This window comes from Mandrillus leucophaeus, unplaced genomic scaffold, assembly GCF_000951045.1.
Source record: "Mandrillus leucophaeus isolate KB7577 unplaced genomic scaffold, Mleu.le_1.0 Scaffold907, whole genome shotgun sequence".
Lineage (NCBI taxonomy): Eukaryota > Metazoa > Chordata > Mammalia > Primates > Cercopithecidae > Mandrillus > Mandrillus leucophaeus.
The window spans coordinates 147,501-172,815 of NW_012109886.1; the positions used below are offsets into that span (position 1 = coordinate 147,501).

Sequence of the window (25,315 nt, forward strand, 5' to 3'; positions counted from 1 at the left end):
TCATTATTTAGAGATGAGGTCTTATTCTTTTGCCCAGTGTGTGGTGCAGTGGTAAGATCATAGCACACTGCAGCCCCGAACTCGCTCAAGCAATCCTCCCACCTCAGCCTCCCAAGTGTCTGGGACTACAGGTGCACAACACCACACTCAGGTAAATTTTTTATTTTTGTAGAGATCAAGTCGCACTGTGTTGCCCAACCTGGTCTTGAATTCCTGATATCAAGTGACCCTCCTGTCTCAGCCTCCCAAGTTGCTGGTGTTGCAGGTGTGAGCCACTGCACACAGCTCATATTATTTATCTTGGTACGAGGCACACAAGCATTATTTTAGAAATACTGTTGCTTGGTTAAGAATATTTTCTGAAAAATGTCAGAGTTTACCAATGAGAAGCTAAAGTACTTATTTTTTAAAAATCAGTACAGATTAAAGATGAATATACTCTAACCACCAAGAGCTTACCCTCTAATTATTATAAATTATGGCCTTGAACATTTAGACCATTCTAAATTTCATTTCCCCCACAACTTGAAATCCAGTCAAGCATTTGCTTGCTGCTGTTTTCTACATCCACATCCAAGCACCCATTGTAACCTACATGCTAATTTTGATTATTTTAAATGATTTGTTTTGAATACAAAATTGCTTTAGTACAAGTTATATTTAATACAAAACTATAGATTAGTCTGGTATAGTCCATTATTTATCATTGCAACAGTTATTTTGCCACCAACTTCCAAAAATAATTCAACACCTTATTCTTGATAGGTAAATCAGAGAGCATTATCCTATTGCAGCCATCTAGGGAGATGGTTCTCCAGTTTCACCTTGTCCTGAATCCACCTGCCCTCTTCCCTAATAGGAAACACAAAAACCCTTTGTGATGTTTTTAATTTCCCGCTCCCGACTGAAATGTGAACTTCATTCACCCCTTTCCTCATGGCTCTATTGTCTTGGCATTCAGCAGTAAAAGGAAACCCCTGCCAGGTGTCTTTGTGAAACTTGACTACAGGGTTAATTTTTTTTTTTTTAATTTTGTGTGGTATCTCATTTAATTCTGATGTTGTCTGGACCACCTATGTTAAATTTCCCCCCCAAACTAATAAATTTGTCAAGCTTTACCTCAAAATACATATTTTGGAGGGTTTTATCTTTTGAGTCCAGAATGAACTTTAAATTCCTTTGATACATTGTCTCTCTAGCTATTAATTTCTTATCTGAAAGCCTTTCTAGAGGGGTGAAATCATCTGCCAGTAACTCAGATGCTTTGCCTATGACCTCCATTTTTTCTCAGTTAACCTTAAATGGTGAAAAATATTACTTGCTCCTGGCTATCTCTTATTTCCCAGGTTGATCCACATTTTTATTACAACTCAGGATTTGAGAATTCTTTTTTCAACTATAATTATTTCAACATGATTGTTTCTCTATTCCCAGTGCAGGTCACTTTTATTTTTTCTGTACTGAAGTTATCAGAATAAAATATATTCTACTATTTAGGCCTTTGAATGGAAACTTTTTCTCATCAATTTCAAAAGTAACATCAGAGTTAAGAAAAAAATGTAGGGTTACTCAATTTGGAAGTTAGATTTCTTTCAATTTTAAACTTCTGGACAGACAGAGCTGTGAACCAAGATGCTAGGCAAAAAGCCACACAAGATTTTAAAAAATCTAGTGGTTTCACTCTTAGAACATGCAATACCAATGATATCAAGTCACCAAGAAAGTTCTATTTCATCCAGCATCTTTGGTTTAAGAATGCAATAAAGTATTTAATATACCGTTAAAATGTTTTCGTTGTTAATGATGACAAAATCTTAATATTTGCTATATTCATGATAAAATCTACCATTCTTTAGCCCCTAGTACTGGTCACCTATTTAATATATATTGTCTCATTAAATACACCCACCAAAACAGATGATATTTTTCTGATTTCCCAAATGAGGAAATAATAGCTCTGAGAAGCATAAGTATTTGCCCCTGCTTATCTGAAAAGACAGCTGAAATCTTTGTATAGGTTTCCAAACCCCTTGGAAAAAGATTGCTTAAAGTCTGAATATGCTCTGATAGTTTTTCCCTTTAAACTTCTAGTATTACTAAATTACCCTTCATAATTCTTTAGCAATTAGACCATTTTATGTAATTGTCTTCAGATGAAGAACTTTGTCCTTTGAATAGAAGTAAAAGGCCTCAGCCAGGCATGGTGGCTCACGCCTATAATCCCAGCACTTTGGGAGGCCAAGGCAGATGGATCGCCTGAGGTCAGGAGTTTGAGACCAGCCTGACCAACATGGTGAAACCTGGTCTCTACTAAAAATACAAAAATTAGCCAGGTGTGGTGGCACACGCCTGTAGTCCCAGCTACTTGGGAGGCTGAGGAGGAGCATCGCTTGAACCCGCGAGGTGGAGATTGCAGTAAGCCAAGATTGCCCCACTTCGCTCCAGCTTGGGTGACAGAATGAAACTCCGTCTAAAAAAAAAAAAACAAAAAAAGAATAAAAAAGAAGTAAAAGGCCTCTGACCAGCTGGTGCTACTAGCTCTTCATATCTTCTAAGAGCTCACGGAGCTAGTGAATGTGCAGTACAGGGTGGACCCACCAGCTTTATCTTAATATGATTCCTCTTTTGCAAACCTTCTAACCACATACTGGACTATTAAGCTCTACCTTATTCCTTGATAATATTGCGTAAATGATAATTTGGCCAAGTGCTCAAACTTTCTATAATCAAACCCCACTTCTTTAAATGTAGAAGCAATGTGTGTGTGTGAAATAAAGTGACTTACTTCTGCCTTTTATTACATACATTGCCTTTTAAAATCACTATCTTGACATTCAGAATATTTCTCCATAGGGTCTGATTTTCCAGAAATAATTCTGACATATGAGTTAACAAATTGGGAGAAATACATAATTGTGATTGTCCTTAGGCATCCAGGCTCTTGAAATAGTGGCTATTTCTCTAGAGATAATTTCTCTACAATTTTAAACATAATGTATGGATTGTAATTTCTTACCAACAGAAACTATGGAATTTTTCAGTGTACTCTAAAATTATATCAAAGTCAAGAAAAAAGGGTGGGATGATGGATAAGCCAAAGACAAGATGTTTGAATATCAATATTTTGGAATAAAAAGAGAACAAGCCAGAAGAGCTAGGAAATCGACTGTTTGAATATCCTGTTTATATAAGGCTTAATTTTGAAAAATCTATGCTTGACCTGCCTTCTTCAGAGTATTTCAGTAGGACTCTAGCTTCTAAGTAACTTGGAGAAAAGTATTAAATGAGGTAGATTCCTCAAGATGTTTACATATCTGTTGTCTACTGTTTAAAAGGATTTTCTTTAAAAAGCAGCAGAAGGTTTGGCTCTGTGTCCCTACCCAAATCTCATTTCAAAATGTAATTCCCATGTGTGAAGGGAGGGACCTGGCGGTAGGTGACTGGATCATGGGGTGGTTCCCCCATGCTATTCTCCTGCTAGTGAGGGAGTTCTTACGAGATCTGATTGTTTAAAAGTGGCAGTTTCCCCTGCAGGCTGTCTCTCTCCTGCCAGCAGGTAAGACATGCCTTGCTTCCTCTTCACCCTCTGCCATGATTGTAAGTTTCCTGATGCTTCCCCAGCCATGCAGAACTGTGAGTCAATTAAACCTCTTTTATTTATAAATTACCCAGTCTCATGTAGTATCTTTATAGCAATGTGAGAACAGAATAATACATAAAGAAATTCTCTTAGTTTTCAGTGACAAAGCAAGAAGTAGAAATGAGAGAAAAAGAAAACAAGAATGTTGGTGGATTGCTAAAACTGTTCTTCATCTTCTGTGATTTAATATTGGTTTGTCATAAGGAATAAGAATTATGAAGGATTATGTCACTGATAGAAGTCATATGTAGAGAAGTGGCATGCATGGCCTTAGGATTGATTGATTTTTATTTTTTTAAGTCAATGATATGGCTTGGTTCTGTGTTCCCACCCAAATCTCATCTTCTAGCTCCCATAATTCCCACATGTTTTGGGAGGGACTGGGTGGAAAATGATTGAATTATGGGGGTGGGTCTTTTCCATCCTGTTCTTGTAATAATGAATGGGTCTCATGAGATCTGAGAGTTTTAAAAATGGGAGTTTCTCTGCACAAGCCCTCTCATTGCCTGCTGCTATCATGTAACCAGTGATCTTTGTTTACTGTGAGATGCTCTCTATTGCCTCAGGCAATGAGCTGTCCTATAGCGTGCACAGTGGTCTGTGCTCCCTGCTTGGTTCCAGAGAGGGAAAACAAGCTGGGTGGGGTTGAACTGGGTGAAAACAAGCTGGTTGGGGCTGGACTGGGCAAGTCCATCTATACATCCCTTAATAGCAGGCGTAAGTAAGGCATTTGAAGATCTGCCAAAAACGTAATAAAAAAAGAGCTGCTGGACTGACATTGTGTCTGTGACAATGCAGTAGAAAATGAACACCAGGGGTGAGTTCAAAGATGATCTTAGAATCTATATCTCTATAAATATCAATCAATTTTAGATTCAATCAAGGTGATTCTGTGATCATTCACCAATTTCCATTAAGTAATCAATGTTTAAATAATGAACACCTTAACTAATATTCTTTTGAGATAATTATACTTTGTATGATCTAAGAAAACAGTGAAGATATCCACAAGGGCAGTGCATATTATAACAGCAAGGAATGTTTATTTTTTATTTTTATTTTTATTTTTATTTTTGAGACTTGGTCTCGCTCTGTCACCCAGGCTGGAGTGCAGTGGCACGATCCGGGCTCACTGCAACCTCCGCCTCCTGGGTTCAAGCGATTGCCCTGCCTCAGCATCCCAAGTAGCTGGGACTACAGGCATGCACCACCATGCCCAGCTAATTTTTTTTTTTTTTTTTTTGAGAGCGAGTCTTGCTCTTGTTGCCCAGGCTAGAGTGCAATGGCGCAACCTTGGCTCACTGCAACCTCTGCCTCTTAGGTTCAAGTGATTCTCCTGCCTCAGCCCCCTGAGTAGCTGAGATTACAGATGCCCGCCACCATGCCCAGCTAATTTTTGTATTTTTAGTACAGACAGGGTTTCACCATGTTGGCCAGGCTGGTCTCGAATTCCTGACCTTGTGATCTGCCTACCTCGGCCTCCCAAAGTGCTGGGATTACAGGTGTAAGCCACCACGCCTGGCCGCTAATTTTTATATTTTTAGTTGAGACGGGGTTTCCCCATATTGGCCAGGCTGGTCTCGAACTCCTGACCTCAAGTGATCTGCCCGTCTCGGCCCCCCAAAGTGCTGGGATTATAGGTGTGACTCATTGCGCCCGGCCAGCAAGGACTCTTATACCATAACTTGACCAATCCTTTTGTTTGTTTGTTTTTTGACATGGAGTCTCTCTCTGTCGCCCAGGCTGGAGTGCAGGGGCGCAATCCCAGCTCACTGCAAGCTCCACCTCCAGGGTTCACATCATTCCTGTGTCTCAGCCTCCCGAGTAGGTGGGACTACAGGTGCCTGCCACCACACCTGGCTAATTTTTTTGTATTTTCAGTAGAGATGGGGTTTCACCATGTTAGCCAGGATGGTCTCGATCTCCTGACCTTGTGATCCACCCACATCAGCCTGCCAAAGTGCTGGGATTACAGGCATCAGCCACTGTGCCTGGCCGACCAATCCTTTTTCATTAAAGCTCTTCTTGTTTTTTTTTTTCTTTCCTAAGATGGTCGATTAGAGGCTTTTAGCATGCTTCATTTAGTTGGAAATAGCAAAAAGCCATATAAAGAGCAACACTGTGAGCTTTTACTCAACAAGGAATATAGAATTCACCCAAAAAGTGAAGGGCACTCCAGATACTGGGGAAGAGGTTTACAAGCAGCCTGTGTGACAGCATTTGACTGATAAAAGTGAGTGAAGCCTCAGTGCATAAAAGAGGCAGTCTTCATCTATGATTCACTTTTTAACTAGAAATTCATCCAAAGAGCACCTTGTTTCTCCCAAGCCCCAGAGCTAACATGGGGAGAGCCTGGGAGAGGGTATGAGGGAAAGATGCCAGGAAAAGCTGTGGACATTTTCCTAGACTTGGACTGAGAGGACACTGTTTTCAATCTAGTTTCATACAAAGTCAGTAATTTTTGGTGACCCAGCAGGGGCAGCTGCCACAGGGACTTTAGACTTTGGCTGGAGACTGGATCACGTACTCCGGAGCAGAGGAAGGGTACCCACAATCAGAACTGAGTGATGAGTGTAGACTGCACCCCTGCAGTAGGCACTAGAATTGGGCTCTTTCCTGTCATCAGACTAGAGCAGAATTGCTGAAGCCACTGCTTCTCTGGGTGGCATGATTTGTGTGGCCAGGAACAGCTTTGCAGCCTAGGACTAGTGTCATTGCTGGGTAGTCTGCTCCTTTGGTCACTCAGGAGAGTGTGCCTCACAAGTTTAGAGAAGTGTGAGGGAGGCACACCCCACCCGTGAGATTACCTTCCCTTCCCCTGCAAAGACCTTGTTGCAGCAGCAGTTACTCTGCTTCACAGAAATCAATCTGCTTCTTTCTGGGGGACATATTTCCAGCATTTGGCCTTCCAAGTGGCCTAGAATAGAGACCTGAGCCATGCCTCTCTGTGCAGAGACCGTGGTGCAGTACCACCCTCTCCACCTCAGGCCCAGGCATAATTACAAGCATTCAATACATCCACTCATGTGGATAGGAGCCTGAGTTCTTCCTTTCCTGCAGAGAGATCTTGATGCAGTGGAGTCTTTGTTGCTTCATAACTGGACATAATTCTGAACATTCAGCCCACCCCCTTGCCTGGATTAGGAATCTGAGTCATCCCTCCTTTCCTGTGAAGAAATTTTTACACGGTTGCACTGTCTCTACCCCATACCCAGGCATATTCTCAGACCTTTGTCACACTTACTCACCTGATATAGGAGCCTGACCCACCCCTTATTTCTCATGCAGAGATCCTTATTTCTCATGCAGCAGCAACCTCTACACTTCACACCAGGGCATATTTCCAGGTATTCAGTGCACCTGCTCAGCCTGAGCCACCCCTCCTTTTAGGTGCAAAGATTCTGGTGTGGCAGCGCCCCCTCTGCTCCATGGCTGAATGTACCTCCAGGCATTTGAAGCACCCATATCTTAGATTAGGAGTCTGGGCCGCCCATCCATTTCAAGGTGGAGAACTTGAGGAAGTGGAGATTTCTCTACTCCATGCCCAGGGACATCTCTTGCCACTTGGCTACTGCCTTCCAGACACCCCAACAAAGCTAGTGCTTATACCTGCCATTAGAGGATGTATAGATGGACTAGCCCAGTCTAGTTCCGCCCAGCTTGTTTCTCTGAAATAACAAAGATCAGAGCTGAACTAAATGAAATGGAGACCAAAAAACAAATAATCAATGAAATGAATAATACGTTCTTTGAAAAGATAATCAAAATTGATAGACCACTAGCTAGATTAACCAAGAAATAGAGAAGATTCATATAAGCACAAACAGAAATGATAAAGATGACATTACAACTGATACAACAAAAACATAAAAGATCATCAGAGACTACTATGAGCATCTCTATGTACACAAACTAGAAAGTCGAGAGAAAATAGATAAATTCCTAGAAACATACAACCTCCCAAGATTGAATCGGGAAGACGTAGAAATCCTGAACAGACCAATAATAAGTAGTGAAAGTAAATTGGTAATAAAAAATATCTTAATAATAAAAAAAGCCTAGGACCAAGTAGTTTCAGAGACAAATTCTACCAGATACACAGTGAAGTACTAATACTAAACTTGCTAAAACTGTTCCCAAAAATTGAGGGAAGAAAATCTTCCCTAACTCATTTTATAAAGCCAGCATTGCCTTGATATTAATGCCAGGCAAAGACACTACAAAAAAAGGAAAACTACAGACCAATATCTTTGGTGAACATAGATACGAAAATCCTCAACAGAATGATAGTAAACTGAAACCAACAACACATCAAAAAGATAATATAATGTTACTAAGTGGGTTAGTGGGTTTTTTTATAGGGATGAAAGTTTGGTTTTACATATGCATATTAATAAATATGATTCACCACATAAACAGAATTAAAAACAAAAGCATATGATTATATAAATACATACAGAAAAAGCATTTGATAAAATTCAGCAGCACTTCGTGATGAAAAACCTTTGCTATGCTAGGCACAGAAGGAACATAACTCAAAATAATAAAAGTCATATATGACAAACCCATAGACAACATGATACTGGAATGGGAAAAGTTAAAAGCATTCCTCTTAAGAAGCGGGAAAAGGACAAGGATATCCACTCTTATCACTCTTATTCAACATAGTACTTGAAGTCCTAGTCACAGTCACAGTAATCAGACAAAAGAAATAAATAAAAGACATCTAAATAGGCAAAGAGGAAGTCAAATTATCTCTGTTCACTGATGATATGATTTTATACCTGGAAACCCTAAAGACTCCTCCAAAAGCCTCCTAGATTTTATAAGTGACTTCAGTAAAGAATAAGGTTACAAAATCAGATTATAAAAATCAGTTGTTTCTATACACCAATAATCATCAAACTGGGAACCAAATCAAGAACTCAATCCCATTTACAATAGCTACACAAAACAAATAGGAAATGCCTAGGAATACGTTTAACCAGGGAGGTGAAAGATCTCTACAATGAGAACTATGAAACACTGATAAAAGAAATGATAGATGACACAAATGGAAAAACATTGATGCTCATGGATTGCAAGAATTGATATCATTAAAGTGACCGTACTGCCCTAAGCAATCAATAGATTCAATGCAATTTCTGTCAACTATCATTCTTTAATAGGAAAAAAATTAAATTTACATGGAAATGAAAAAGGGTCCAAATAGCCATAGCTATCCTAAGCAAAAAGAATAAAGCTACAGGCATCACATTACCTGACATCAAATTATACTACAAAGCTATATTAACCAAACCACCATGATACTAGTATAAAAATAGACACACAGATAAATGGAAGAGTAGAGAACCCAGAAATAAAGCCACATATCTAAAACCAAATGATCTTTTACAAAGCCAGCAAAAATATACACTGGGGAAAAGAAACCTAATTCAATAAGTGGTGCTGGGATAACGGCTGAACCATATGCAGGTAAATAAAACTAGACCTCTATCTCTCACCATATTCAAAAATTAACTCCTATGGATTAAATGTTAGACTTGAAGTTATAAAAACCCAAGAGGATATTTTGCCCATTGTTCTAGGCAAATAATTTAAGACTGAATTTTCAAAAGAAAATGCAACAAAAACAAAAATAGGCAAATGGAACTCAAACTAAAAATCTTCTGCACAGCAGAAGATTACAAAGGAAGTAATCAACTGAGTAAACTGACAACCTACAGAATGGGAGAAAATATTTGCCAACTATGCATCTGAGAAAGTACTAATTCCCAGAATCTACAAGGAACTCAACTCAACAAATGAGAAAAACAACAACAACAACAACAACAACAACAAGAAAAAAATCAAAAAGTAGGCAAAGGACATGAACAGATATTGTTCAAAAGATGACATAAAAGCAGTCAATACACGTATGAAAAATGCTCAACATTGCTAATCAGAAGAGAAATGGATATTAGAACCACAGTGAGATACCATCTTAACCAGAATGACCCTTACTAAAAAGTGAAGAAACAAGAGATGCTGGCAAGGATGTGGAGAAAAGGGAAGGCTTATACACTGCTGATGGGAATGTAAATGAGTACCACCTCTTTGGAAAACCATATGGAGATTTCTCAAAGAAGTAAAAATAGAACTAATCTTTGATCCAGCAACCCTACTATTAGAATCTACCCAAAGGGAAATAAATCATCATGTAAAAAAGACACTTGCACTCATTTGTTCATAGCAGCACTATGTACAATAGAAAAATTATAGAATCAACTTGTGTCCATTAATGAGTAATTGAAAAAAATTTGGTAAAGTCTTTGCAAATATATGCCTCTGTGAAAGAATTCAGCTACAAATAGAGGCCCTGCACAAAGCCTCAGCCCTCTGAAAACATCCAGAAAAGGAAGCAACTGATTGTACTCAAATTGCAATACAGTTAAAAGAACATTTGCTCACACGGATGAGAAAGAACCAGTGAAATTAACTCTGGAAACTCAAAAAGACAGAGTATCTTTTATCCTCCAAATGACCACACTAGTTTCCCAGTAAGGATCTTAAGCAGGCTGAAATGACAGACATAGAATTCAGAATATTGATAAGGACAAAGATCATTGAGATTCAGGAGAAAGTCAAAATTTAATCCAAGGAATCGAGGATTACAGTAAAATAATAGAGGACCTGAAAGACAAAATTGCCACTGTAAGCAAAAGGCAAAGTGATCTGACAGAGCTGAAAAATACCCTCCAGTAATTTTATAATATAAGCACAAGTATTAACAGTAGAATAGGCCAGGCGCGGTGGCTCATGCCTGTAATCCCAGCACTTTGGCAGGCCGAGGCGGATGGATCATGAGGTCAAGGGATCCAGACCATCCAGGCGAACATGGTGAAACCCAGTCTCTACTAAAAATACAAAAATTAGCTGGGTCTGGTGGCATGTGCCTGTAATCCCAGCTGCACCAGAGGCTGAGGTGGGAGAATTGCTTGAACCCGGGAGGCAGAGGTTGTGGTGAGCTGGGGTCATGCCACTGCACTCCAGTTTGGCGACAGAGCGAGACTCCGTCTCAAAAACAAAACAAAACAAACAGTAGAATAGATCAAGTTGAGGAAAGAATCTCAGAGATCAAAGACTAATTCTCTAGACTAACTCGGCAGACGAAAATAAAGGAAAAAAAAGAATGAACAAAAATTATCAGAAATATAGGATTGTGTAAAGAGACCAAATCTACAACTCTACAACATAAGCGTCCTTGAAAGAGAGGGAGAAAAAAGAAGCAACTTGGAAAACATATTTGAGGCTATTGTCTATGAAAAATTTTCCCAACCTCACTAGCGAGGCCAATTTTAAATTCAAAAAAAAATGCAGAGAACTGCAAAATACTATACAAGATGACCATTCCCAAGGCACACGAAGATTAGATTTCCAAGAGAGACATGAGAGGGGAAAAAAAAAAAAAAAAATTGAAGCCAGTTAGAGAGAAGGGGCAGGTCACCTACAAAGGGAAACCCATCAGGCTAATAGTGGAACTTTCAGCACAAGTCCTACAAGCCAGAAGAGAGAGGGGTGTAATTCAGCATTTTTATATATTATGTTTATTATATATATTTTTTATATATGTATATAATTTTGCCGTCAAAATATTGTTTATTTCACTTTGCGTCTGCCCCGCGCTCTGGCGCCTCCTCCCTGGGGTGGCGTGCGGCTCAATCTCTACCTGACCACGGGCTGGGGGTGGCAGATGGGTTGGGGGACCAGGAACCGAGGAAGGCAGTGAGGGCTGGACAGTCAGAAAATGCACCGTGGCCCACAGCCCTGGCGGACCCATGCGCGCCCCTCCCCTAAGACTGCTCGCGGTGCCGGGAGCTGATACTTCCCGCATCTTACAGTGGACGACTCAGGCCTTGGAGCTGCGGGCTAGGGAGCACGTGCAGGGAGGGTCTGCGGGGGCGGGGGGCTCAGAGCCTCGGATCCCAGCCCAGCCCAGCCCGGGCTGGCAAGTGGGTGGACGCTCGGCTCGCGGCCTAGCAATTGGGCTTCGCAGGAGGTGGACAACCGGGGGCGAGCTGGGGGCGCTTGGCGGCATTGCAAGCTCAGAATCACAAGCTCAGCTGTTGGTGAGGAACTGAGCGCTACTGTCCCCGGGCTGGGGAGGCGCCATCGGGATGGCTGAGTGGCAGGGTGCCGGCACGCCCGCTCACAGGCGCTCCATCCGGAAGGTGTTCTGGGTGGCTGAGTCGGCCAGAACCACGTCGGGATCATTGAGCATGTGCAGGCCGTCCAGGGTCAGAGGGTCGATCTTGAGTTCATCCAGGAGAAACTGGCTGTCGGAGTCGAAGCTGACGTCGCCGACCCCAACCAGAGAGCTGGTCAGTTCTTTAAAGAGGCTGGGGGAGCGGGGGAGACTCTCCTGCCACTGTGAGGATGATGTTGGGGATGCCACGGTGGCTGAGGCAGTCCAGCTGCTGTGAGTTCGGCAGGCGCCCGTGGCTGCCGATGAGGCGTATCATGGCCACCTGCGAGTAGTTGAGCGTGGATCCCGGGCTGTACAGGGAGCTGCTGGCGTTCTGCATCATGTTGAACTACTCCAGCTGGTGGGACAGAGCATTGGCCTGCCTGGCCGCCATCTGCTGCTCATAGTGTGCGTTCCCAAACACGCTGCCCAGGGTGGAAGCGTGTTGCGGGGAGCTCCCTGGAGAGAAGCCTTGATTGGAGACTGGCGAAGTGGGAGACTGGTTGGCGAGGAGACGGGGCTAGTGCCGCTACTGCTGCAGAGCCGGCATCGAGGCGATGTGGATCTCCATCGACGGCTGGCCGGGATTCTCCGGGGGGACTGGAAGAGAGAGGATGGTACCGTGACGGCTAGCGGGGGCGCCTGTGGCCCAGGACTCAGGTTGGTGCTGGGCAACAGGGGGCCTTCGGGGGGCAGGCAGACGGGCGCCTGTGGGGGCGGCGGGGGTGGCGGCTGCTGAAACTCAGGCAGAGGGGGCGGCGGAGGCTGGGGCTGCGGCAGCGGCTCCTGGGAGTCGGTCTGGGTGAAGAAGGCGTAAGGCAGCTGCTGCTTCAGAGACAGGGGATTCAAGGCCACGGCCTGAGTGATGGGTGACAGTGGGGACAGGGTGGGCAGTGCCTGCTGATGGCTCACCTCTGTGCTCAGGGACAGGGACCTGACTCTGGCTGGACGATGCTGCGGAGGAGTGCCAGGTGTGCTCATCCCCTGGCCGGCGACGCTGATGCCCAGGTGCATCAGGTTGTCCTAGAGGTTGCCGGTGCTGCTGGAGCTACTCAGTGTGGGGGAGGTGGGCTCCTCTGGGTTGAGCTGGGAGGAGAAGTGGATGTTGGTCAGGCCGGGCAGGGAACCCAGAATTGTGGGTGGCAGAGATCAGGGCTGTAGTGTTTTCCTGGTCCGCGGACGGGAAGATGTTGATTCCGCGCAGAACTTGGTCGTGGATCCTGTCTTCTTGGTTTCCCACGCTTGCTTGGAAAGGTTTTTGTCTGCCTCTGATGTGGTCTCTTCCATTCCCGGGACTGTTAACAGTAAGACTCTTTTCTGGTGCAGGTCCTGGGACCCACTAGTAAAGGATTCTGGCAGCATGGGCGTCATTGTGCTCTGGTGCAGGGCGGAGTCAGAATTGGTCCTTCTCCAGCTGGTGTCCGCGGGTGGCGAGAGGTACACTGTGCCCTAGAGGTAGCTGTTGGCCTGCCGTCCGTGTTTGTCCCTTGACAGGTGCAGGCGCTGCGGGGAGCCTAGCCAGCTGCGCTCCCAGTATACCCTGTTCAGCAGCCCATGGTGCCTGGTGGTCAGGTTGGTGTCCAGGCCCAAGGATTGGAAGGGGGTCTGGAAGGGCAGGTCCATGGTGCCACTCCCGATCTGGTTCACATTGGGCAGGGAACCGCCGTAGTACTTGGCCGCGCTTGGGCCCAGTTGCAGGTACTGGGATTTCTGGAGCTGGAGCCCTGCGGCCCCATCAGGCTCAGTCCCTTCATGACCTCCTGGAAGGCCGCCGTCTCCTCTGCCTGTTTCTTATTGTGCAGCGTGACCTTCTTGCTGAATATACAAGATGAAAAGAAAAATGCCAGGGTTGCTATTGTAATTTCAGACAAGATACACTTTAGTCCAAAGATGATTTTAAAAACACAAAACGGGCATTACATAATAGTAGAGGGATCCATTCAACAAGAAGACCTATCTTAAATATATATGTGCCCAACACAGGAGCATCCAGATTTGCAGAGCAGGTTTTTAGAGATCTCTGAAGAGACTTAGATAACCACACAGTAATAGTGGGAGACTTCAACACTCCACTGACAGTACTATACATATTATTGAGGCAGAAAACCAACAGAGATAAATAGGACTTGAACTTGACGCTTGACTAAACGGGCCTAACAGATATCTACTGAATTCTCTATCCCAAAACAGCATAGTATGCATTTGTCTCATCTGCACATAATAAATACTCTAAAATTGACCAGACAATCAGACATAAAACCATCCTCAGCATATTAGAAAAAAATAAGATTATACCAAACACACTGTCAGATCACAGCACAATAAAAACAGAAATCTATACTAAGAAAACACTCAAAACTATGCAATCACATGGAAATTAAATGACATGCTCCTGAATGACTATTGGGTAAACAATGAAATTAAGGCAGAAATTAAAACTTTTTTGAAATGAATGAAGACGAAGATACAACATAGAAGAATCTCTGGTACACAGTTAAAGCAGTGTTAAGAAAGTTTATAGCATTAAATACCACATTAAAAATGAAAAAGATCTCAACAATCTAAAATGACACTTAGAAGAACTAGAAAACAAAGAGAAAAGCAACCCCCACGATAGAGGAAGAAATAACCAAAATGAGAGCTGAACTGAAGAAAATTGAAATGCAAAAAGCCACACAAAAGACCAAAGTATCCAGGAGTTGGTTATTTGAAAGAATAAATAAGATTGGTAGACTACTAGCTAGACTAATAAAGGAAAAAATAGAGAAGGTCCAAATGAATACAATCAAAAATGACTACGGGAACTACAGATACTCTCAGAGACTACCACAAACACCACTATGCACACAAACTAGAAAAGCTGCAAGAAATAGAAATTCCTGGAAACATAATAACCTTCAAGGTTGAACCAGGAAGAAATTCAATTCTGAACAGACAAATAATGAGTTTCAGAGTTAAATCAGTCACAAGATGCCTACCAAGCAGAAAAATCCAAGGAGCAGATGGATTCATGACCAAATCCTACCAGAATTATAAAGAAGATCTGGTACCATTCCTACTGAAAGTATTTCAAAACATTGAGGAGGAGGGACTCCTCCCTAACTCATTCTATGATGCCAGCATTATCCTGATACCAAAAGCTGGAAGAGGCACAATGAAAAAGGAAAACTTCAAGCAAATATACTTGATGATTATTGATGAAAAAATCCTCAACAAAATACTAGAAAACCAAATCCAGCAGCATTTCAAAAAGCTAAAACACTACAATCAAGTTGACTTTAATCCTGAGATGCAAGAAAGTTTCAACATATGCAAATCAATAAATGTGATTCGCCACATAAACTGAACTAAAGCCAAAAACCGCATGTTCATATTAGTAGATGTAGAAGAACCTTCTGATCAAATTCAACATTCTTTTATGTTAAAAACCCTCAACAAACTAGGCGTTGAGGTAACATAACTCAAAATAATGAGAGACATCTATGACAAATCCACAGCCAACATCATACTGAGCAGGTGGAAGCTGGAAGCATTCCTCTTGAAAATAAGAACAAGACAAGGATTTCTTTTTTCAACACTTCATTCAACATAGTTTTGAAAGTCCTCGCCAGAGGAATCAGACAAGAGAAAGAAAGAAAAGGCATTCAAATAGAGAGGAAGTCAAGCTGTTTCTCTTCACAGACAATATGATTCTCAACCTGGGAAAACCCTAGTCTCTCCCCAAAGATTCCTAGATGTGATAAACATACCGGACAAAGTTTCAGATTACAAAATCAATGTCCAAAATGAGTAGCATTTCTATACACCAACATTGTCCAAGCTGAATGCTAACTCAAGAATACAATCCCATTCACAATAGCCACAGAAAAAAATGAAATACCTAAGAATACAGATAACTAAGGAGGTGAATTATCTCTTCTGTGAGAATTACAAAGCACTGTTCAAAGAAATCAGGATACAGAAAAATGATAAAACACTCCATGTTCATGGATAGGAATAATCAATATTAGAATGATCATACTGCCCAAAGCCATTTGCAGACTTAATGCTATTCCTATGAAGCTACTAATGACATTCTTCACCACATTAGAAAAAACTGTTTTAAAATTCATAAGGAACCAAAAAAAGAGTCTGAATAGCCAAGGCAATCCCAAGCAAAAAGAACAAAGCTGGAGGTATCACATTACCCTACTTCAATAAATTTAAGTCTACAGTAAATAAAACAGCATGCTATTGGTACAAAAACAGTCACATAGATCAATGGAGCAAAGTACAGACCCCAGAAATAAAGCTGCACAACTACAGCCATCTAATTTTTGACAAAGTTGATGACAACAAGCAATAGAAAAAGGACTCCGTAGTCAGTAGTGCTGAGATGACTGGCTAGCCAAATGTAAAATATTGAAGCTTGACCCCTTCGTTACACCACACAAACCAACTCAAGATGAATTAAAGACTTAAGGGCTGCGCACAGTGGCTCACGCCTGTAAACCCAGCACTTTGGGAGGCTGAGGCAGGTGGATCACGAAGTCAGGAGATTGAGACCATCCTGGCTAACACGGTGAAACCCAGTCTCTACTAAGAATACAAAAAAATTAGCCAGGTGAGGTGGCAGGCGTCTGCAGTCCTAGCTACTCAGGAGGCTGAGGCAGGAGAATGGCGGGAACCCGGGAGGCGGAGCTTGCAGTGAACTGAGATGGCACCACTGCACTCCATCCCGGGTGACACAGGGAGACTCAGTCCCCCACCCCCCCAAAAAAAAATATTAAACAAAAACTCAGAACTCTAAAACCCTGGAAGACAACCTCGGTACCATTCTTGACATAGGAACAGGCGAAGATTTTATGATGATAATTCCAAAAGCAATTGCAATAGAAGGAAAAATTGACAAATGGGATCTAATTAGACTAAAGAGCTTCTGCACAGCAGACTAGCAATAAAGTAAACAGGCAACCTACAAAATCAGAAGATTTTTGCACTATACAACTGTGAAAGGTCTAATATCTAGCATCTATAAGGAACTTAAACAAATTTACAAGAAAAAAACAACCTAATTAAAAAGTGGGCAAAGGACATGAACAGACACTTTTGAAAAGAAGACAAATATGTGGCCAACAAGCATATGAAAAAAACTCAATATCAGTGATCATTAGAGAAATGTAAATTAAAACCACAGTGAGATACCATCTTATACCAGTCACAATGGCTATTATTAAAAACTAAAAAAAAAAAAACAGATGTTGGTGAGGTTGTAGAGAAAAGGGAACACTTATATACTGTTGTTGGAACTATAAATCAGTTCAACCATTGTAGAAATCAATGTAGCAATTTCTCAAAGAACAAAAAACAGAACTACCATTCAACCCAGAAATCTCATTATTGGGGATATACCCAAAGGAATATGAATCATTCTGTCATAAAGACACATATACATGTATGTTCACTGCAGCACTATTCACAATAGCAAGGACATGAAATCAACTGAAATGCCCATCAATGGTAAGCTGAGTAAAGAAAACGTGGTACCTATAAACCCCGGAATTCTATGCAGCTATAAAAAATAATAAGATCATGTCCTTTGCAGCAACATGGATGAAGCTGGAGGCCACTATCCTAAGTAAACTAACACAGGAACAGAAAGCCAAATACTGTTTGTTCTCACTTATAAGTGGAAGCTAAACATCGAGAACACATGGACACAAAGAAGGGAGCAACAGACCCTGAAGCCTATTTATGGATACAGGGTGAAGGTTTGGAGGAGGGAAAGGATCATAAAACTACCTATCATGTACTATGCTTATTGCCCAGGTGATGAAATAATCTGTATGCCAAAGCTCCATGACACACAATATCTCTATGTAACAAACCTGCACTTATACCCCTGAACCAAAAAGTTAAATAAATAGAATTTGGTATATGTATATCATGACATGCTACTTAGGCATGAAAAAGCATGAATTCATGTCTTTTGCAGCAATATGGATGGAACTAGAGGCTATTATTCTTAGTGAAATGACTCAGGAACAGAAAATTTAAAACTACATATTCTCATTTTATAAATAGATGCTAAACAATGGGTACGCACAGATACAGAGTGATAAAAAAGACACTGGAGATTACAACTGGTAAGAAGAAAGGAGTCAGAAGAGGGATGAAATACTATCTTTTGGGTACAGTGTACACAATTTGTGTGAAAGGTACACTAAAAGCCCAGATTTTACCACTATGCAGTGTATCTTAGTGACATCACTGCACCAGTACCCCTATATTCATAAAAATAAGCAATTATTATTTTTTTAAAAAAGCTCTTCCTAATTTTAATGAAACTTTTTACATATTGAGAACATAGTGGAATCGATCTTGGTTGTACGAATCACTTACTGGTACCTCATTTATTACTAGATTCACTTGATTCACTAGATAAAACTTGGAAGAACACATTTATAATTTGATTTTTGTCTTCATATGTTGAAATCGCTTTATTTTTGGCAAGTTATATCCAGGTAATTGGTGTGGATCAACTAAGTTTGATCCTTAAAACTATAGAAAGGAGGAAATGTCACATTATTTTGTATGTCTGTCAAGGTATATTATTTACAGCAAATATTTTAAATATTTGCTTTCATCGAAACAAACACGGTTACTCTAAGGACAATAACTGTTAAGGACAATAACTGTTTGTCTCTTCATATTTATATATACTTTGTTAACAAAATACAGATTTTCCCAGTTGTATGGTCATGCAGACAAAGCTTCTGGCTAGACTTTTTTTATACTATGAAAATTTAGTTCTGCATGCTAAAAATGAGTATAATTTACCACTCAATGTAATAAAATAGCTTCTCCTCTGTCCCCTCTCTCTGGCTTCTGAAAAACTTCAAAGTCTGCAGGCTGAGAGACCATTTCAGGAATTAGATAAAAATGTATAAGATATTCACTATTTCTCTGAATAACATTTTGTAACTATTATGTCCATAAATTAAAGCATCTGATTTTATAATAGTGTTTGAAAATCTTATAAAATATCAAGAATAACAGTGATGGCTTTTTAAACTGCTGACACATTGAGAACTGAGCATTTTGCTAATGGTTATACATAATGACCTTTGCAGTAGGTGCTACTGCAATAGGAGCCGAGTTAGAACTTTCTCATCCAGTAAGAAATGAAATCAAAGTAGCAGTATGACTCCAGAGCTCAAACTCTGAATCTTTATGATACAGTAATTTTAGCTAAGATTTGTAGCGTTATTGTTATGTGCTGGTTCTATTCTAAGTGGCTTACATGTATTTACTCCTTCGTTCCTTACAATAACTTTATGAAGGCTCTAGGTAGTGTTATAACTATTTTATAGATGAGGAAACTAAGGTAAATGAAGTTTAAGCAAGTTGCTCAAAGTCATCATTTAGTAAATTGTGGTTTCAGAATTTAAATCCAGGCAATCTGGCTCTAGAGCCCTCCAAATTAACTTAGCTGTGCTGCCTAGACTCTTCTAAATCATCTGCAGCTCAATTTAACCAGTTTTATGTTCCAGCAATAATGTATGTTGTTAATTGACTATCTTCCTGAATATTCTTAAAGACCAGCAGGGCTGGGTCTCGTCAAACCCACCTAATAGAATGCATAAGTATGAAAGAACAAAACTGAGGTAATTCAAGGAGTCTTATGTTTTCAAAACTTCAGAGCAATGCGCAGTTCATGGGGGCCACTGGCATTGGTCCCATGAAACTCCACCAGTGAAATGATTTCTTTGAACCTCAGTTAGCACTTGAAGGCCTCTTTCTCAGTTCTCAGCCCAGTTGATATCAGGAGCAATTATTGCCTAACATTAGGTGAAAACTGTTTTGACATGTTGACTTAGCCATGGGAGTAACCCTAGTATTGTCATATATTGACATTTTTATGATCATAAGCATAGCCTACATAGATTCTCTTAAATCCTCCAAATACATATTGAATTTTTCTTTGCTTTGACATACAACATTTAAAAATACATATATCTCTTCCTTGGTGTACTCAACTCTTTATTCAAGTGTCCCCTCTAGGGAGCTGTCTAACTCTCAGGACTTGCCCTTTACTACTTCCTAATTGTTCAGCAGTTTTGTTATTTGTGTGATTTCACCATGTTCTTTTTCTAAGGACTCATACGCACTTTTGTATTCCTGAAGGCTAGTACAAATCCTAAAAGATAAAACACACATAAAAAAACAAGATATTTGATCAAGAAACCTGCCTTTCCTGAATGTTTTAAAATCAGATCTTCTGTTTTCATTTTAGTTTTCAAACAAATGATGTTATTTCCTGCATATCTTGGAGGGTAGCAATTCCCTTGACTATTAAAGGCATTTTTGAAGCATTTCTGTATAATTCATACTAAATGTAGTGCACAGAAGCTGGCATTAGGGTATGCATATTAATTATTTATATGCAATTTAAGGATCATGGGACCCAGCACCGCTGGAATATGTAACTCTTGCTGTCGTTTCTAAAGTAGTACTTTATTGCATCCTGTGTTACTATTTTGTTAGATCACATTTTCCTGTTCACCCAAACAAATGTCTGATAATACTAAAATCTTCACTTTTGCATTAGCTAAAGCAATTATGAATGTGAGAAGATGGAAGTTGCTAATATAAAACGATTACACTTTATGGCTCATCTTTTTCACTCCCTAGAAGCGGAAATATATGCCTTTTGGATGCTTTTTCTTCATGAGCCATATATTTTAAAGACTTCACCTTGAAGTCTATTTTTCTCATACTTGAGCATTTTCTGTTTATACCCATTGATTTTGCCTTGAAGCAATATTTAAAGAAATGTAATTTCAAACTAAAGATGAAATAAGGTTCACTTGCTTCTGACCTCCAACCCAACAATCCTCATTGGCACAGTGTGACTCTTTCACTGATGAAGATAAAGGGAATTAAGATAAAGGCAGAGGGTTAATCATTAATTAAAAGCAGTGATCTCAAGATATATTATATTCCAACTATCAAAAGAATTATCTAAAATAGATTTAGAGGTGAAGCTCTACTTGAACTTTGGAATTGACACAATGTCTCATTCTTAACGGGTCACCTATGACCACTAATCCCTGAGACAGTGGGGATATTATCCGGAAGTACTTTAGCCCAGTAGCTCCTGAAATGCTTACCTGGCTATTATCAAATTGAAGTCAAGAGTGACAAGAAAGAAAAAAAAATGATTAAAATATTAGTTATGAATTTTCTGTTTCAAGACATGTCCTTATAAAAGTGCTACCAATCATTCTAGGCTAATGTCTGGGTTTGTAATTTACCTCTGAATGAACCTATATGGGATTGCAAATTGAAGAAAGTTGGTCTTTGGCAGAAATATTGCTGTCATTCTACTTAATGTAGTGTTTTTCCCTTCTTTAGGTGCATTTTCCAACTCCCAAGCCCCCAAACACTTTTGTTTTCTTTCATGATCATTCTCCTGTCAAAACTTGCACTCTGAAAAGACCTACCCTTAGACATGTCCAGTAAAAGTCAGACTGAAATGTACTTCATCTCCCAGACCATCTTCACTGAAACAAAAGGTAATGCCTTAAAACTGGGAAAATATCTGAGCTTCTAGAATTTCAAGAAGTAGCAAGCATATGAGAGACATATGCTATAGTCAGCACCTACCTGGCTTCTTCCTGTGGGCTAGATAATCACCCATTTATAAGGCACTGTAAAGGAAAAAAAAATTACTCTCATGAATAAGATATGAAGATTAAGACCTGTATCTCTGGATTCCTAATATCCTAAATTTGATAAAATTTCACATTAAATGTATACCATTTAATTTGGAAATTAAAAATATTAGATTAAAAAAAGCACAAAAAGAAAGTAAATTTTTTAAAAAATAGAATTTAAGCACAAGAGATTATCCCATCTTGTCTCTTAACTAGTACTTCCTCTAACACTGGGAAGTGTATTCACACTGAGAAACCATCTCCTCTTTTCATTTAGAATTAGTACCTAGTAATTTATCGCTTGAGAGTTATATTCCTTTAACCATCCTTAAACTTACCTCATTGGGCACATCCTGTACAAAGAACCTCATCACAACTTCAGCAAGCACCTTGAGCATATGACCCCTTAACAACAACAGCAACAGCAACAACAACAACAAAACAAGTTGAAAAAAGCAACTGAAAACGAGAGATAAACTGAACACTATCTAGAAGATTTTCCTTCTCATTCCTGCTCTTGATTGTCCCATCAGTATTGTCTTTTTGGGATTAAGAATCTATAATGTGGAATTTCTGGGCTGATTCTGGTTTCCAGTTACTATCCCCCCATCATAGCCATTATTTAGGAGCCTTGCTGTAAATTGTCTAATTTCAGTGTCATACTTGACTGATTAGAAGCTCCCTGTCTCCTTTTTTATGATGCCTCTGTTTTCAAACTATTCATATTCATATTCTTAGCAGATTCACATTTCTCCACAATTCTCCAAAAGTGGCCTATTGTTACTTTAGTCAGACCAATCTCCCTATAAAGTCCCAGAGTTTTTCTAGGTTTTCAAATATTTTGTTTTCACTTACATTTTCCCTTTTTTCTTCTATTTCCTTTAGATTCTTATCCATTCTTCAAAAAGGATTATACCCATACAATTTTCACTGTTTATCTGTGCCCTCACAGAACCCACAGTCTAACTCTTTATTTTATACTGCCTTGAATTATAAATTGTTCCATGTGTTTAAGTCTTATTTCCCCAATTACGCTGTCAGTTAAAACCAGTTTTAAAACTACACTAATTATGTGGCTTTCTCAACTCCAAAGTGTGCCATGCATAAGTTACGTTAATTTCATTAGCTTAATTTTATTTATTAGTAAAATCTTAATTACCTAGAAATATATTTAATCAAGGAGGTAAAAGATCTCTACAAGGAGAACTACACAACACTGCTGAAAGAAATCATAGATGAAACAAACAAATGGAAATACATTCCATGCTCATGAAATGGAAAAACCAATATTGTGAAAATGACCATACTGTCAAAAGTAATCTACAGATTAAGTGCAGTTCCCATCAAAATACCAACATCATTTTTTAGCAGAATTAGAAAAAAAAATCCTAAAATTCATAAGGAACCAAAAAAGAGCATGAATAGCCCAAGCAATTCTAAGCAAAAAGAACAAATCTGGAGGTATCACATTACCTGACTTCAAATTATACGACAAGGTTATAGTTACCAAAAGAGCATGGCACTGGTATAAAATTAGGCACACAGACCAGTGCAACAGAATAAAGAACGCAGAAATAAAGCCAAATATATATAACCAATTGATCTTCAACAAAGCATACAAAACGTATATTGGAAATGGATAGCCTATTTAATGGTGCTGGGAAAACTGGCAAGCCACATATAGAAGGATGAAACAGAATCCCTATTTCTCACTGTATACAAAAATCAACTCAAGATGGATCAAAGATTTAAATATAAGACCTAAAACTATAAAAATTCTAAAAGACAATATTGGAAAAACTCTTCTAGGCATTGACCTAGGCAAAGAATTTATGACTAAGACCCCCAAAGCAAATGCAACAAAAACAAAAATAAATAAATGGGACCTAATTAAGCTTAAATGCTCTGTACAGCAAAAGAAATAATCAGAATAGTAAACAGACCATCCACAGAATGGGAGAAAATATTTGCAAGCTATGCATTTGACAAAGGACTAGTGTCCAGAATATACAAGGTATTCAAACAAATCAGCAAGAAAAAAATCCCATGAAAAACTGGACAAAGGATATAAATAGTTCTTAAAAGTTGATAAACAAATGGCAAACATATGAAAAAATGCTCAATATCAGTAAATCATCAGGGAAATGCAAATTAAAACCACAATGAAATAATATTCCTACAAGAATGGTCATTATTGAGTCAAAAAATGATAGATGTTGGCATGGATGTGGGGAAAAGGTAATGGTTGTACACTGCTTGTGGGAATGTAAATTAATGTAAATTAGCACAGACTCTATGGTAAACGGTATGGCAATTCCTTAAAAAGCTAAATCATTTGATCCATCAATCCCACTACTGGGTATCTACCCAAACAAAAATATGTCATTATGTGAAAAAGACATTCTCACACATATGTTTATAGTAGTACAATTCACAGTGAAAAGATGTGGAACCAACTTAAGTGCCCATTGACTAATGAGTGAATAATAAAAATGTGATACACACACACACAGACACACACATAGTGGAATATTACCCAGCCATTAAAAGGAATGAAATAATGTCTTTTGCAGCAATTTGGATGGAGCTGGAGGCCATTATTCTAAGTGAAGTAACACAGGAGTGGAAAACCCAAAATCAAATATTCTCACTTACAAGTGGGAGCTAAGCTATGAGTATGCAAATGCATACAGGTGATATAATGGACCTTAGTGACTCATAAGGCGGAATGGTAGGAGAAGGGATATGAAGAAAAAAACTACACATTAGGTACAATGTATGCTACCTGGGTGATGTGTTCACTAAAATCTAAGAATTCACCACTATATAATTCATCCATGCAACAAAAACCACTTGTATCCCAAAAACTATTGAAAAAAATATTTAAATGCACACAGAGACAGAGAGAAAGAAAGAGAGAGATAAATGGATACAAGATTCTCAGTTCTAATACTGGATAAAAGTGTTTAAACTTTTAGCTCCTAGAAAGAAGTAAAAAGACATAAAAATGAAGGAGCAGAAGAAATATACCATCTTCTCATAAAGTGTTAGAGTTCAATTTGTTTTAATTCAACAAATATGCATTTAAATAACTACTATAGACATTATGCTATTCAGACTATATGGAAGTGACTGAGATGAGTAAGTCTTAACTTTTAAGTAGAATAAAATCTGGGGGAAAAGGAAGCCTAAATCGAGGCAGAATAATACTGATTTTATAACAAACAAAATTGGAGAGGATACAAATACAGGAGAAAGAGAAAATAATTCAAGATGGGCAGATAAATGAGTTTCACTAAGTGTTAGATATGATTTTGCTTTGAAGTGTGAACAGAATAATAATGCATGTGAAGAAATACCATTCTAAAGGGAAAAAGGCCTTCAGGTGAAGGCGAAATAAATAAAATAAGTAAAAATTAAGAGATGGGAAGTGGTTTGGATTTAGTGAGTTTGGCAAAGTGACTGAAGAATGACACCAATGGGTAGGAGATAAAAGCTAAGGAATAGAAGGGAATGTGGTAATTTCTAGTTAACTTGGAAAGTTGAACATGTGTCTTTACCTAAATTGTTTCTTAAAATCCACTACATTTAAATGAGATAAATTTTAAAAAGTCTAAACTCACGAAAACAAAATAAATGGAGGAAGACAGAGCAATTGAGAACTTTTGAAAAATGCAGAATGGATGGATAAAATCAGAATTGGCAGAGTGATAAAAATACAATCTGAGTGCAAGCCTTAGGAAAAAAACAAAC

General features: G+C 39.4%; 1 pseudogene; it reads right to left on the minus strand.

The window, feature by feature from the left end:
- Window positions 1-11,828: 11,828 nt before the first annotated feature.
- LOC105531791 lies at window positions 11,829-21,905 on the minus strand (annotated as a pseudogene).
- Window positions 21,906-25,315: the final 3,410 nt, after the last annotated feature.